At 39.0% G+C, this 16,048-nt stretch overlaps 1 long non-coding RNA gene across 1 annotated transcript in view; it reads right to left on the reverse strand.

Moving 5' to 3' along the window:
* Nucleotides 1–16,048, reverse strand: part of LOC130214814 (uncharacterized) — an 80,529-nt gene that overhangs the window by 24,540 nt on the left and 39,941 nt on the right. Inside the window, exon 2 of the long non-coding RNA XR_008835638.1 lies at nt 9,689–9,801. This is a non-coding gene — a long non-coding RNA (uncharacterized LOC130214814). The remainder of the gene's footprint in view (nt 1–9,688; nt 9,802–16,048) is intronic.

Genomic DNA, 16,048 nt, shown 5'->3' on the forward strand with positions numbered 1-16,048 from the left:
CCAGTGGCTAGCACTGTTGCCTCACAGCCAGAATACCAATGGCGCTGGCTCCTCGCTGGACCATCTGGTATTTCTGTGCGGAGTTTGCATGTTCTCCCTGTGTCCGCGTGGGTTTCTCCAGGGTTCCCTGGTTTCCTCCCATGGTCCAAATATGCTCTATATTATAAACAAAATAAACCTAAGTCTCTTTTCCTAGATGTCTTGCTATCGGGAAGTTTACCTTAGCTGCGGGGGAGTTTTGAGATCAACCTGAGCTTAAGGGAGGGAGCCCTGGACTCGAGGATCCCTTGAGCTCAGGGCTCTCTCTCGGTACAGCATGCCAAACAAGCTTTTTATAAATCATGAGCTAAGTGTGAACTCTTGAAATGGCAGGTAGTGTTTTGATGGATATGATCACATCCCCCTCAGATTAGCAAACCCCAGGGCACTGTTTTCCTGGCAATGAAAGAGTGCTCAATTAGAGGACATTAAATGGTAAGAGCTCTCGCCTCATGAAAAGGTTAGCAGTTAGACCTTGGCAAAATGTCAGCCTTGTGTAACTAGCACAGGCCAGAAGACCCTTGGCCTGAATAAACGAGGAGTTCATGAGAGATCTCTCTCATTTGTTCACCTGTCTACTAGAGAATAAATGGATGTTACAAATGATAGCCGAACGATTTCAGAGGAACATAAAAGAAAGTGATTGACAAATTAAATGTGCTAATTGTGAAACGGAGGCCACTCGACATTTACAGTCGTAAGAAATGTCAAGGACACGGGCTTGCATAATAGATGCTTCTCATTCAAGCGTTTTCATTATAGTCTAACAAATTGATGGTTCTAAAAGTGATAAAGATAGTCAATTTAGCAGCAGGGAGAAGCACAAAATTTAACCTGACTCAAGTGCATGACAATACAAAAAATAAATCCCTGAGAATACAACAAATGTTCTTTTTGCACCCCGAATTACGCTGTAATATTGAGGTCAGGCTCGACAAATCCTCCAGAAATGGCAAATGGTGAGGGATTAAGGCTATTGTTGATGCAGTCGGAGCTCTAGCACTTTTTCATGCTATATCAGCAGGGAGCTCAATGTGTTTGGTATATTCTCAGTACAATGACAGCTGACCTTTGCAATCTATTAAACATGCCTGTTTGGCTCAGTAAATGTTGCTAGTTCAATTCTGTGTTTTAGTCTGAAGTAGACTCTGAGAAATGTGTTTAAATGGAAGTCATGCTGTCACTTGCAGTTGTCTGTGACCAATTTTGGGATAAAAGCCTTATAATGCTTTATATTATTTGATAATAGTTAAACATGGCAGTTTGTTCATGTTTTAGGTTGCAGAAACATCATTTGCTGCTGTTGTTTCGCGCTTCACTCTCACGTTTGTCTCTTTCTGAATGGATCGAATATCAAAGCGCATAAATAATCACACGGACGTTATTAAGGGAAGCTTTTAAAATCAGAAGGCCAAATTCAGGCGGAAATACCAGCCTGATCTCACGAGAAAACGTAAGTATTTTACGTTTTGTCAGTTTAGTGGCTAATTTGATTTTAAAAAGGAGGCGTGGCACCTAACCCCGCCCCTAAACCCAACCGTCATTGGGGGATGAGCAAATCGTATTAAATGGTACGAGTTAGATCGTACGAATTCGTACAAGTTAGCCACTAAATTAAAAAGTTACGAACTGCAATGAGATTGTGTTGGAAATATGCAAAATAACCCAAAAGCCTAACTGGTTTTAATATGAGCTCAAGAAGTTCGTTATTTCAAATATTGACACACAGCAAGCTCTCTGGAGAAAGTAAAACTGCTCACACTTTCAGTAGCCTCGTAAAACAACAACAGGACACGGCAGATTTTGTCAACACAGGCTCATTGTGAAAACGTAGCCCTGCGGACGTTTCTGGAGACAGCGAATTACATAGGCGGAGGTACGTATGGCTGCATTTCATTTCTTTAAACGAACGCTACGGGGCGGTGTGACGCCGTTCCTTTTCGTGCGGGTCAATCGATAAAATTGATTGGGTTTAGGGAAGGGGGAGGGTGGGTCAGCCGATCGTTCGCTCAGTCAGTCAGAAAGTCTGTCCAAAAGTGAGTCGACAGCGGCCTCTGGTGGGTTTACGCGAGAACAGCAGGTGCGAATGGCACTCACGAGGGAAATTTGAGATCTCGAAAAGTGTACACTGTGACCTCTGGTGGATTCGAGAAAACAAAAACTGCAGAAAAATGTGCTGCCGGGACGTATTTCGCGATCTCCAGAAACGTCCGTGGAGGTACGTTTTCAGAATGAGCCTGGGTTGTATTTTATTCTTGGTTTTTTGCGGCTGTTCATCAAGACGATAACAAGGTTTGTTTGAGCTTGGGTCGACCGTGGCTTGTTATTATATGGATATATTATTACGGTGTCATTTTTCAGCGGTGTTTTTAAAAATGGCGTTTCCTTTGTTTTCATTCTCCTGCTTCTACGAGTGACGTATAGCATCCAGCTGCTCGTCTAGCTCCACCTTATGGTACCCTTTGGGCCTGTTGGTACCCTTTGCAAAGGGTGACCAAAAAGTAGTATGGTACGGTTTAGATTTAGGTACCCTTTGACAGTGAAAACGGCCATAAGTGTACCGAACCGTTCCGTACCACTCAGTGAAAATGGGTCATTTGATAATCCATTCTTGTTCGTGAACAATTGAATAGTGAATTTTAACTTAGCAGTTGGGAATCCAAGAGGACAAAATGGGCATAAAGCATAGGAAGAACCTATTTCTGAGCTTGTGGTATTTATTACTCATAATGTACTCATAATGTATTGGCCGACGAAGCCCAATGCTCGGCTTAGCTTGGTGTGTCCCAGCATTAACACTTTACCTTACAATAATGAGTAAAACTCACATACCCTTTCTGCTGCTAGTACGATATAGGTTACATATCCACTGATTAATGACAGAATGAATAATTCAATGACAGAATGAAGAATGGATGGTGTTTGGAATGCTGGCAGACATTTAGATGGATGCCTCAAGTTTGGAGATTAGAGTTTTTAATGGAAATTGCATCTGCATTACTGTTTATTGTGTAATTTTAATGCTGTACAATAAAAGCACGCTCTTTGTGTGTGTGTGTTTGTCTCTGAAGATTGGTCAGCGAGAGATTTCAGCAGGAATCCAGCTTTCAAAGCTGTAAATGACATGCACAGCGGCAAACATGCTCACAGTGCCATTTACAACAGAGAGAAAGACAGTGTGAAAATAAGGAGAGGTGGCCATAATTACCTCCGAGCCTCAGTGAGTCTCTTATAATGGATTTTGACTCATAAAGCTTGCATTAAACCTCTCTGTGGAACAAACGGAGAAACTCTCATTTTCCTCATGTTCTCAGCCCCTGCAGATTTGTGAATGTAACCTTTTGGTGAACATTGCTCATAATGTTGGGCTTCAGTTATATTGTACTGTATGTGATGAGGGTTGCTTGCATAGACTTTTTGTTGAACTGACAGAAAGTCTGTTGTGAGCATTTCTTGGCTTGGTAGAAAGACTCATAAATCATAATTTAGTTCATCAAACATTAAATCAGTTACTTAACAATATATTAAAAACATGATTTGAAATGGGCAGCACGGTGGCTCAGTGGTTAGCACTGCCACCTCACAGCAAGAAGGTTGCCGGTTTGAGACCCAGCTGAGATTTCTGTCGAGTTTGCTAAATTGTCAGTAGTGTATGTGTGTGAATGAGTGTGTATGGATGTTTCCCAGTGATAGGTTGCAGCTGGAAGGGCATCCGCTGCGTAAAACATATGCTGGATAAGTTGGTGGTTCATTCCGTTGTGGCGACCCCGGATTAATAAAGGGACCAAGCCAAAAAGAAAATGAATGAACTTGCTTTTTGATGGATTTTTTTGTTGCTATTCTGTCTCTCACAGTTAAAATAAACCTACATTACAATTCTAGACTGATCATTTCTTTGTCAGTGGGAAAACATACAAAATCAGCAGGAGATCAAATACGTTCCCCCCACTGTATAATAGCCCAATCCCAATTTTATTATCCCTACCCCAACCCCAACCCCAACCCCAACACATTCCCCGTGGCTCTTGAACCCAAGTTCAAGTGTAAAGGGTTGGGGATGAAAAAATTCCTCTATAGGTGTTAGGGAAGCAGACGGACAAACAAGGTGAGTATATGATGAACGATGTTTATTATAGCAGCGGAGCACAAAAGGATAACAATGGGGATGTGAATGAAGTTTGGTTGAGCTGATAATCCTTCTGGGCAGGATGGATGACAGACACTGAGGAAGACCAAATGCACACACCAGAGGGCTTGCGGGGAAGACAGACTGACGACACACACAACTCTGACAGGACAGACTGGAAGGAAACAGAGATCATGTAAGTTCAAGAGATGAGATGAGATGAGATGAGATGAGATGAGATGAGATGAGATGAGATGAGATGAGATGATAGTGACTCCCAGGAGGTGCTAGCTATGAGTCCACTTCGTGGGAACGAGACCGGACAATGAGTGAGGTGAGGTGTGTGCATATATAGTGTGTTGAAGTGATTGGGTGCAGCTGTGCGTGATTAGTACTCAGGTGAGGATGCTCGTTGCGTGATACTGGTGGAAGAGCCTGGCCAATCCGTGACATTAGGTCACCACTTTTACACCTACATAATTCCAGAATGCACAGTTCTGTTGAAATATTACCCACACATAAAGTTGTTTTGCACAGTATTTGGACTTTAGAAAATGTTGTTTGTTTTCATCTGAAAATGAATGAGCCTCCGGGTTTCCCCAGGCATCCCTGTAATGACTGGTGGATCATGTAGCAAGACGCTAAAACTGTACAGCGTATTTGTACAGTGCTCATATTCATGGATGTAACCACAAGAAAACAACATTAACGTTTTCCCTCATGGGCTGTAAAAAGCTCATTTCCTGCCAGGCTTGCCTATTCTATCAAGTCATTATTGTAGGTATCAGATCTGAAAATAATTTGTGGGACTACAGACTTTTTTAAACATTTATTTGAAAAGCATAACTGCAAAACATTATCACTGTTATAAATGTAATATAATATATGCTTGTTTGTAGTAGAAATATAATATATTTAATATTATAAATGCCTTTTTTTAGCATCTGTGGGTCTTGTAGCTGATGTATTCTGATGGTCTTGAAAAATGTTTGTATGAAGGGCTATCTGGCACTTTCTCAAACGCCTCCAACTTAAAGACAATCAAAACACCCCTACTCATTCTAAGGGCTAAAGGGGTAGATAATGGGATTGGGCATAAAAATTAAACATTATTATTTTATTCCCTCATGTCTTTGCCATCAGAATGCAGCATTATCAAAATCTCCATCAACATAGATAATCAAAACACTAAAGTCTTGACATCGATCCCAGTTGTAAGAGCAACAAATAATAACTTGACTTCTAATTGATCATTTGGAAAAGTTGCAGAAGGTAGATTTTTCAGATGAATCATCTGTTGAACTGCATCCCAATCATCACAAATACTGCAGAAGAGATATATATATATATATATATATATGTAAAACTATAGAACTTTACTTTGATACCAGATTTAAAGGCATTTTTCTGTGGAGGCCAGTGGCTGTGATTCCAGTCTGTTAGTGAAGGGCTCTTCTCTTTCATCCATAAAAATAAACTAATAATGTGTTTGTCTTGATTTTTCTTTCCTCTGCAGCCATAATGCTTGATTTTTGTTCTTTCCATTCTCCAAAGGGTTGTTTTTTTTTCCAAGCCTTTTGATGAATGGGCATTGGCAAGATTGTTTTTGGTGATTAGATCTACACAGAGATCGTGACTGCAGGGAATGGCGAGTCTCAACCATTCTATTGCTTCGTTTACAAGCTGTTTCGACTTTGAAGCGAGGTCTATGGGACTGAATGTAAGTAACATTCTGAAATTAATAAATAACAATAGAATGTGAAAGTGATGGTAATAAAACCACCAATCTTGTAGGGTCTAATGATAAAACTGCCTAGAAAAACTGCCTAGAGAAACTTACCTACAATTACTCGTTAAGAAATAATTAAGGAACACAAGGAGTATTACACAACTTTTTCATGCTTGGTTTCCTTTGCTGTATGATCTTATGTTGTCTAATTTTGCTAATTAATACAAAAATACAAATTAGCCGTTGATACTAATTTACATATTTATAATAACTAGTCATACTATGTTATACTGTACTATGTTATTCTGTGTGTGTGTGTGTGTGTGTGTGTGTGTGTGTGTGTGTGTGTGTGTGTGTGTGTGTGTGTGTGTGTGTGTGTGTGTGTATATATATATATATATATATATATATATATATATATATATATATATATATATATATATATTATTGTTTAAGTCAGAATTATTAGCCCCCCTTTACCCCCCTTTTTGATTGTCTATAGAACAAACTATCAGTTTGACAAATATTGCAGCTGTTGGACAACCTAATGTACTTTTTAGTTATTTTTAGGAGAGAATACGACTATGTTGTTTATTTATAAGGATCGTACCTATTTTAAATATTTATAATGCCGGAGATTCAGCGTGTCGTGGCCATCAGCCTGTCATACTGAACAGAGCAAAGATGGTTGTGCCAAAAGATGGCGACAGAGACCACATAATAAGTCCTTAGAGGGGAAAAACTCAGCGTTTTCTTTTCATATTTCAAACTACAGCTGATCAATTATTACAATTAATACAATAGGGTTAATTATTATGAAATCCCAATTGCAACAGAGGAATACCAGGAAATCTCTGTAGGCTGATGGCATTTCATGCTGTTCAGCCTTACAATCTTAAAATGTGAGCAATATAACCTGTTTTGTCATCACTTTAGACATTACGCTAGAGAATCATTCAAGTACTAGCTTTAAAGTTTTTAAGCATCGGTTTCTGCTGTTCTGACATCATATATGTATATGTATATATGTATACATGTATATATATATATATATATATATATATATATATATATATATATATATATATATATATATATATATATATATATATATATATATATATATATATATATACACACACATACACATACATACATACATACATATACATATATATACATATATATATTTATACATATACATATATATATTAAACTTAAGATTTATTTATAAAATGCTACTGCTAATAATAAAAGAAATGAATTATGAGATGAAAACATCTTAACATCTTAAAAAAACTGTTAATCTTATTTGACTTATTGAAGGGTCTGAATATCTCAATATTTATCAATCCTCTTGATGCAGCTGAAGTGTCAGAGTCTGTGTTTTATTTTGTCTAATGACGGTGGGCTTCGAATGAGTGAGCTTTTGAAGTCGGGCATCAGAACCGATAGTTCAGACTGTCTTTTATTTTGTGATCTAATTAGCAATGTTTACAAACAAACAAGTGCTGAATAAACCACTTACTTATTCAACCGAAGAGTCTGGGTAGCTTCAAACCTGGTGCATTTAATCCAATGAAATTACATGGGTTTTACAAAAATGAAAAAACCGCCTCCTAAAAAAGGGAGATGTTTTATATAATTCTTTAAACTTGCATGCATTTCTCTGTTACGTAAGACACAACCAGTAAATGTTTTTCTTATAAATAGAATATAAATTTGGAATTTTTTAACAAGCAAAAAGATAATTGGTACCTGTGATTTCTACACTCAATTTTTTTTTTTTTGCTTGTCCAAACTACTTAATTAAAATGAGCTGAATCAACCCAATTCTTGAGATTTCATTGGGACAACTTATTTTATGTTAACTGCACAAAAATTTGCTAAAAGTGTTAAGTTAACTTAATAAATTTGTGTTGGGACAACATGAATTAATTTTGTGGATTATATCACATTCTTTATTATAACTTGTACTGGAACAGTCCTTTAACTTCACATTCAAGCTACCCAAACACTGAAAGATATATTTAATATTTGACTTTCGAAGTCTTCATACAGCTCTGAGACAAAGATTTCTAAAAGAATAATTTGTCAACTTTGCAGCTCCCGAGAACCAGAAGGCCACAGCTGTCAAAATGCTACAGACAAAACAAGTAGAGCAGATATCTTTATTTATTATTTATCCAGAAAGCCTCATGGCAACACATTCAAATCAACTTTTTTCTTTTACTAAAATAAGGCATTGTTAAGTTTTCCATTGCATGGTTATCACATTGTTTTATCTATCATGTTGTTGGCATGCCTTAGCATATTTAATATGTAAAATGTTGAAGAATAATATGTAATATGTTGAATACGTTTTAGCAACATGATGCTAGCATAAATTGTCATGTTGCTAACTTTTTTAGCACATAGCGGTTGCAAAATTAGCCCATATAATTTGGAATATTAATAATAATAACAACAAGAATATTTATATTGACTTTATCATTAATTGTAGCAGAATTAAAGCTTGTCTGTTGAGATTACAGTTGTATATTAATTCAAAGATCAAGTCATTTTTCAGGCCTGGAAGAATAATTTAGGCATGTAGACAAGGTCAAGACGATCTGCTGTAGTTCAAAGCGAGCATCAGAATGGGGGAGAAAGGGGATTTAAGTGACTTTGAATGTGGCATGGTTGTTGGTGCCAGACTGCGTGTCTGAGTATCTTAGAAACTGCTGATCTCCAAGGATTTGCACAACCATCTCTAGGGTTTACAGAGAACAGTTCGAAAAAGAGAAAATAGCCAGTGAGCAGCAGTTCTGTGAGCAGATTTCTGTGCCTTGTTGATGCCAGAGATCAGAGGAGAATAGCCAGACTGGTTGGAGCTGATAAAAAGGCAGCAGTAACTCAAATAACCACTCGTTACAACCAAGGTATGCAGAAGAGCATCTCTGAACACACAACACATCCAACCTTGAGGCGGATGGGCTACAGCAGCAGAAAACCACAGCTGATGCCACTCCTGTCAGCTAAGAACAAGAAACTGAGGCTACAATTGGCACAGGCTCACCAAAATTGGAAAATAGAAGATTGGAAAAATGTTGCCTGGGCTGATGAGTCTCAATTTCTGCTGCTGTGTTTGGATGGTAGGGTCAGAATTTGGCATCAAAAACATGAAAGCATGGATTCATCGTGCCTTGTATAAAAGGTTCAGGTTGGTGGTGATGGTGTAATGGTGTGAGGTATACTGTATTTTCTTGGCACACTTTGGGTCCATTAGTACCAATTAGTCATTGTGTTAATGACCACAGTGTACCCCTCTTCTGAGGGCTAATTCCAGCAAGATAACGTCATGTCAAAATGCACGAATAATCTCAGACTGGTTTCTTGAACATGACAATGAGTTCACTGCACTCAAGTGACCTCCACTATCACCAGATCTCAATCCAATAGAGCACCTTTGGGATGTAGTAAAACGAGAGATTCGCATCATGGATGTGCAGCCGACAAATCTGCAGCAACTGCGTAATACTATCATGTCAATATGGACCAACATCCCTAAGGAATATTTTCAGTACCTTGTTGAATCTATGCCACGAAGGATTAAAGCAGTTCTGAAGGCAAAAAAGGTCCGACCAGGTACTAGTAAGGTGTTTCTAATAAAGTAGCCAGTGAGAGTATCTTTGAGTTCAAGTAACTTGTTCTGTGTGTGAAAACAGCCAACAGCTGGATTATCATCTAAAAACATATCTGTTGTTATATCAAAAGAAACAAAATAGCTTGCATTGGTTAGAATTTGGTCTTACGAATTCTAGGTGAGCGTGGTTGTTCCAAGCAAGGTGGTTCTGGAAGTGGAAAGGTCCATTGATTTGAAGCATTTTTGCCTGCAGAAAGTAGGCCTCTCCCAGGGTAGATTGTCCTGCAGAGGGAAAAGGCGGAGGTGTCCTTAAGAGATGGAATTGAACTCTCTAGGTGTGGTGTAAAAAGGCTTCTCAAGGTGTGACATCACAGCCTTGACAGCTGCGATGCCCAATTTGAAGTTATCTTCTCAGGGGAAACTTTAGAACTTTTTGTCCTTTGTTTGTATATGCATCTAGTTGATTTGTATATTCATCTTGGTTGGGTTTTGATGAAGAAACTTTACAAAGTTTCTTAAAAAATGTTAACATGTTGCACAAGTAATCAATGTAAACGATAGTTCAGTACTCCATATTGGCAATCTTGGGATACCAAGTATGGCTTATCTGTAGTGTTAAAGCATTACTTATAAGAGTTCTACAACATAGACAATGAAAACTCAAGTACAGATTTGTTGCGAACACTTGCTTACACATGTAAAAACACATGTTCTATACATTAAAATACATTTTCTGGCAATGTTCTAATGAGAATTTGAGTGAGGATTCATGTGTCGCCATGGTGTGCTTGGAGCTTGATATCTTCTCGGGCTGTTTCTCCTTAAACATGGGGATTTATCAGATTACAGGCCCTTGTGTGGTCAGTTTATGGGGATATTTTTCAACTGTTTGCTAGATGTAATAATTTATTGTATTTGATCCATATTCATTTGTTATATGGCTACAACATTTCAGCTGTTTTTAGCATATTGCTAGCATCATTCTAGCATGTTCCCTACAGAAATTCACATGAGGTACATGTGTAATCGCATGTTAAAATCACATATGAAAGGCATTTAAACCCAGTGGAACATTTAAAAATGAGTCAGTTTCCATGTGTCCATATTTGTTTAAATATAATCAGATGGGTTTCAGATGAAAATGTCCCAAATCACACTTTTGCCATCAACTTGTTCACATTTTTGGTTAATTATATTTTGCTAGCATGAATTTTGTAAATCATGTAGTTAACATGCTTTAGCAAGAATTAACACGCTATTAGCATGTTTAAAGGCACAATAGGTGTCTGTCTTCAAAAACATTTGATTCGCATTTTGTTGTGCTGGTTCAGTCTCTTCAAGTTTTAATAGATAATCATTAAAGTGATTGAAATTTATTTATATGTATTTTATGTTCTTGGTAAGGCATAAGACTATAAATTGTTCGTCCAATCAAAATATTCAGGGCAATCGTTATGATAGGCAGCCCAAACAGTCTGTCACACAGTTACATCATCAGCATGTTCACGTGCAGTGTGCCAACCTGCTGCTGACAGCTTCTGGGCTTTGTTAAATAATGCCAGATCAAAACCATTCTAAAAACCTGAATCAGTATTGGAGTTGCTTTGGCACTCTAGAAGTAACTAGACCCCGCTGAAAAATCCTGCTTAAACCAGCCTAGGCTGGTTGGCTGGTTTTAGCTGGTCGACCAGCCTGGTTTTAGAGGGGTTTTGGCCATTTCCAGGCTGGTTTCCAGCCATTTCCACCATGGTCTTAGCTGGTCAGACTGGAAAATGACCAGCTAAATCCAGCTTGACCAGCCTGGTTTAAGCTGGACATAGCTGGTTTTGGCTGGGCTCCCAGCCTGGCTAAGCCGGTCAAGCTGGTTTTAGCTGTTCATTTTCTAGCCTGACCAGCTAAGACCAGGCTGGAAATGGCTGGAAACCAGCCTGGAAATGGCAAAACCCCTCTAAAACCAGGCTGGTCGACCAGCTAAAACCAGCCAACCAGCCTAGGCTGGTTTAAACAGTTTTTTTTCATTAGGGGAGGAGTGTGTTTTTTTGGTATGTTTTTTGTTATTTTTTAGTCAGTTTTTAGTCCAAGTTTTTTTTATGAATTAGCCTAACTACAGTAACAGAGGCACTTTTCCACTATCGAGCCAAACACAGTTCTGTGTGCTTAAAAATACTTTTTCTGACAATCTGGTCCAGTCAACATGAAAATGGTTTACTTTTCCACTGTGGTGCTGATAACAGAACTCCTTCGAATGTATTGTAATACAAATGCATCAGTAGTTGCCTTGCTATAGTAAGAGTAATGTAAACAGTGACATTGACAGTGACAGAAAGTAACTAGTATGATTTGCATACCACTGCGCTCCTATCAGACAAAGTGCTTTTCTCCATAAACAGACATCTGAGACAGCAGGCATACTGTCATACTGAAAATGCAAGAAATATAATTATAAACTTGCTTAATAACATCCAAAAACATGATATCTATACCTGCATTTTTCAAAAGGTTTTAAGTCTGAAACTCATTCATTAATTTTCCTTCGGCTTAGTCTCTATTTCAGAGGTTACAACAGCGGAAAGAACTGACAACTATTCCAGCAAATGTTTTACACAGTGGATGCCTTCCAGCTGCCACCCAGTACTGAGAAACACCCATACAGAAATGGAAACTGGTCCAGCCGAGACTTGAACCAGCAACCTTTTTGCTCAGGCAACAGAGCAAACCACTTAGCCACCGTGCCAAAATTAGAAATTGTAGTATTATAAAATTATAGAATGTTTTCTTAACTGTGAATGACACATGATGTACTGTTATAAGGTTGTCTATTGGCTGCGTATTCAAGATGGCAGTTTGCATGTAGGGAGATGCATGTATGTTTTCAAAGCTATCAGGCTAAGTCTACTACTGCACCTGTAACATGTTAATGACGCTAGAGGGCATAGACTTTAGCCTCCTTGTTGGAGCAACTGAATCCCATGTGAAGAATCATTGGTTTGATCCGAGCTTGAAGTGGGTTGGGTGGCGAAGGACTGGCAGAGTTATGTTGGTGCCGTGACCCAGAGGGGAGTGAGGTTTAAGAGTGTGAGTGTAACAGAGGTCAGCTAGTGACGTGCTATGCAGGTAATGTAATGTAAAGTGTATTTATATAGCGCTTTAATCGTGTATGGCCATACACCCAGAGTGCTTCACAATCATGAGGGGGGTCTCTCCACACCACCATCAGTCTGCAGCATCCACATCCATAGAAATAGTAAGAGAGCCAATTTAGTGGATGGGGATGATTTGGAAGGCCATGATGGTTAAGGGCCAAGTGGGAATTTAGCAAGGACACCGGGGCTAGACCCCTAGTCTTTACGAGAAGTGCCATGAGATTTTTAATGACCACAGAGAATCAGGACCTCAGTTTATCGTCTTATCCGAAGGACGCGCCCACTGACAGTGTAGGACTGGGGCATGACTGGGGCATTAGGATTCACACAGACCACAGGTTAAGCTCCCCCTGTTAGTCTCACTAACACCACTTCCAACAGCAACCTAGTTTTGGAATCCCATCCAGGTACTAACCAGGCTCAGCCCTGCTTAGCTTTAGTGGGTATCCGGTCTTGGGCTGCAGGGTTATACGGCTGTGGCCATATCAGGTAAACCTCACTCCTCTGGACCCGAAAATGTGCTCAAGCGACAGTCAATAGAGTCCATGGTCTTTAGCCTCCCTGCTAGTGCAACCAATGTGACTCCCATGCGAAGAGTAGCCAGTTTGATTCCAGCTTGGAGCTGGTTGGGTGGTGTAGAACCAGCAGGGGGGTTACACTAACAAGGCATTGAGAATTTGGAAATTTGGTCTCGAAACAAGTCACCTTTAGTTCTGTAGCACTTTATATAGTGCAGGTTTGGTCAAAGTTGCTTTAGAAGTTTTAATAGGTTAATAAGGTTAATGCAGTTTTATCAAACTACCTTTAAAACATTTTTTTCTTGACAGTTCATTTTAGCAGGTGTACATTAAAGTATTCTTAGCATAGAAGCTATCGTATACACACTTAGCATATAATTTATTGTATGCTGCTTCTGGAGACACCTTCTTCTTCACTTATAGCGAGTTACATAAAATCTTTCCGATCTCTGAAAGGATATTACATTCATCTTTGACAGTTTAAGTGTGCTAGATATGAGTAGACTTCCAGCTTTTGCCGCAGATAGACAAATTGACCTCTATTTTCCAGGTGTCAGTCTGTCTTCTAGACTCATCATGCTTTTGCTGACCCCTATCACCTCTGTCTGTCATACTGCCATCCATGATTCGTGAAACTACCACCCACACAACAGTTTCACAACCACAGTCTATACATTGCACTCTATTAACTATAGATTTAACTGAAACCAACGTTTACATGAACTGACAATGCAATACTAAATTAAAATCGTTTATTAATCAGTTTGTTATTTAGCTAACTGTGTTTTTCACCCAAATATGAACATTTACTCACTATTTACTCACCCTCAAATGGTTCCAAACCTTTATGAGTCTTTTTCTTCCGTGGAACACAAACTAGAATATTTTGACAAAAGATGAAAACCTGTCAATGGTTACAGGTTTTCAGATTTCTCCAAAATATATTCTTTTGGGTTCTAAAAGTCTAAAGCACATGGTGCAAAAACATTAAGGGCATGTCTGAATCCCCTTTGCTATTTTAAGGACAGAAAAATATGCTCTGCACCCTGGCACATGGTCTAACAGGGTTGTGCTCATCCTCTTAATGAGTTATGGGTGTGTCAACCTTCTTGCTGTTAAGCAACTGTGCTAACCACTCCATCACTAGGTAATTGCCATATTTAACATTGACATGTTTAAACTAAAAGGGAATATGAAAAACTGAGCGTGGAATATGACAAGCTAAGAAGCTAATCAGTTGTCAGTTGTATGCTAACCCTGACTTGAGATTACTCTTTTTGTTTTCTATTGGTTTTGCAATGGTAAACCATAAATGCAGTTATAACCATGGGCCCCATCATACACCCGGCGCAATAAGGCGCAAGATCTGTTTGCCCCGAAGTGTTCCTATTGTCACACCAACGCAATCTTAATTTTCCCATTTTCCGCCACATTGTTTAAATAGCAAATCCATTTGCGCCATTTTGTGGACTCATGGGTGTTTCAGTTTAGAATAGAGGTGTGTTAAGGCACATTGTTGGCCCATTGCTATTTTGAGGAACTAAAATAGACTGTGCACTAGAGCAGCTGAGAGCAGGTCTAAAGTCTAACGCAGAGCGCGTCAGTTGTGCGCCTCGCTTACACATTGCTTAGTATACTCAGGATGTACAGCAATACGCAGATATCTTTACAAATGAAATAGAATTAAAGAATTAAAATATTTAAAAAATGTTTACTTTCTACATAAATAGAAAAACCACTGCCCTCAGGCCTTCTCGGAGGGCTTTTTTCAGTTTAGTCATGACGATTTGCTTTGTATAATGTTATTATTATTAGCAGTATTATTTATTATGAGACTCTGATTGGTTTATTCTCAAAACACACCTATAACTCATTAAGAGAATAAGCTCAACCCTGTTAGACCATACACCACGGAGCGGATTTTTCCATCCTTAAAATAGCAAAAGTGGATTGGGACACGCCATTAATGCATTTTAGACTTTGCGCCTAGATCATTAAAATAGAGCCCCATTTGTGACAAACATCCTTCCACATGTGGTCAACCAAATATACTGCATCTTAGCATAAAAGAAAATGAACAGAGTAGCAAATAGCATGCAGTATTTTATTTTTAGTCTCTTTAAAATATTCATTCATTAATTAATTTTCCTTTAGCTTAGTCCCTTATTTATCAGGGATTGCCACAGCAAAATGAACTGCAACCATACCGGCAAATTTTATACAGCAGATGCCCTTCCAGCTGCAACCAGGTACTGGGAAACACACAAACTCTCACGTTCACACACATACTCATACACTATGGACAAGTTTTGTTTACCCAATACCCCTATACTTCCCCTATAACCTCCCCTATGACTTCCCTCCGGAAACCGGAGCACCTGGAGAACACCCCCGCCAACACGGGGAGGACATGCAAACTCCACACAAAAATGACAACTGACCCAGCTGGGACTCGAACCAGCGACCTTCTTGCTGTGAGGCATCAGTGCTAATCACTGAGCCACCATGATGCCTCTTTAAATTATATTCATTCATTCATTTTCTTTTCACCATTTATTAATCAGGGGTCACCACAGCGGAATAAACCGCCAAATTATCCGGCATATGTTTTACACAGCAGATACCCTCCAGCCAAAACCCAACACTGGGAAACACCCATACAACTCTTGAAAACACACCCCCTACGGCCAATTTAGCTTATTCAATTCACCTGTACCACATGTCTTTGGACTGTGGGGGAACCCGAAGCACCTGGAGAAAACCCAAGCGAACATAGAGAGAATATGCCAACTGACGGGGCTTGAACCAGTGACCTTCTTGCTGTGAGGCGATCATGCTACCCACTGCGCCACCATGACACCCCTCTTT

This window comes from Danio aesculapii, chromosome 21 (genome assembly GCF_903798145.1).
Source record: "Danio aesculapii chromosome 21, fDanAes4.1, whole genome shotgun sequence".
Lineage (NCBI taxonomy): Eukaryota > Metazoa > Chordata > Actinopteri > Cypriniformes > Danionidae > Danio > Danio aesculapii.